This window comes from Acomys minous (assembly GCF_964271855.1).
Source record: "Acomys minous genome assembly, chromosome: 5".
Lineage (NCBI taxonomy): Eukaryota > Metazoa > Chordata > Mammalia > Rodentia > Muridae > Acomys > Acomys minous.
Genome location: NC_140494.1, coordinates 63505576 through 63506602, shown reverse-complemented (window position 1 = coordinate 63506602; position 1027 = coordinate 63505576). Strand labels below are relative to the sequence as shown.

Genomic DNA, 1027 nt, shown 5'->3' with positions numbered 1-1027 from the left:
ATTGACTTTAATTAATAAAAATCCCTACTTCTAGAAATTTAGGTTTTTAAAAGATAAATTGTCTCTTTATATTTTGCTATTGAAAACACTATTGTGACAAGAATCCATATTTACTTATTTTTATAAGACAAGTGTCACTTTTCTGCTTGGGCTAAAAATATAGAATGTAAGTTTCAAAGGTAAAGAATGTATATATTTAAGAGTTTAAAATCCATTATTGAGGAGCAGCCGGCGACATGGCTGAAGTGGAGCAGAAGAAGAAGCGGACCTTCCGCAAGTTCACCTACCGCGGCGTGGACCTGGACCAGCTGCTGGACATGTCCTACGAGCAACTGATACAGCTGTACAGCGCCCGCCAGAGGTGACGCCTGAACCGCGGCCTGCGGCGCAAGAACACTCACTTCTCAAGTGCTTGAGGAAAGCCAAGAAGAAGGCTCCACCCATGGAGAAGCCGGAGGTGGTGAAGACGCACCTGAGGGACATGATCATCCTGCCCGACATGGTGGGCAGCATAGTGGGCGTGTACAACAGCAAGACCTTCAACCAGGTGGAGATCAAACCACAGATGATCGGCCACTACCTGGGCGAGTTCTCCATCACCCACAAGCCCGTGAAGCACGGCCGGCCTGGTATCGGGGCCACCTACTCCTCCCGCTTCGTCCCTCTCAAATAGCCGCGGCCAATAAAGACTCGTGTTCAGTCAAAAAAAATCCATTATTGAATTATCTTTTTAAAGGTTTTTGCATCCTTCTATGAATTTTCTTACTATACTTTTAGAATGATGTCCCAGCAACTCCTGACTTAGGTAGACTCTCAGGCCTGAAATACAGTGTCTATTGTAGACATTGACTCTTTTTTTTTCATCACAGAAGTTATTTTATTTAAGTTCCCAACACAAATGAGTTATATTGGTTTGAATTACAAAGTTAAGTCCAAACTACAATATGAAAACAAATAGCTTCTGTTTAGTGAGAGCTGAAATCTATGAAGACATTCCTAACAACTGAACTTCTGTCACATGTAATAC

The 1027-nt window shown here is 42.6% G+C and overlaps 1 pseudogene across 1 annotated transcript; it reads left to right on the top strand.

Annotated features, from left to right (window-relative positions):
• The first annotated feature begins 227 nt into the window (after positions 1–227).
• LOC311597449 (small ribosomal subunit protein uS19-like) lies at positions 228–710 on the top strand (annotated as a pseudogene). The gene has a single exon. The product of its transcript is annotated as a small ribosomal subunit protein uS19-like (transcript).
• The last annotated feature ends 317 nt before the right edge of the window (positions 711–1027 follow it).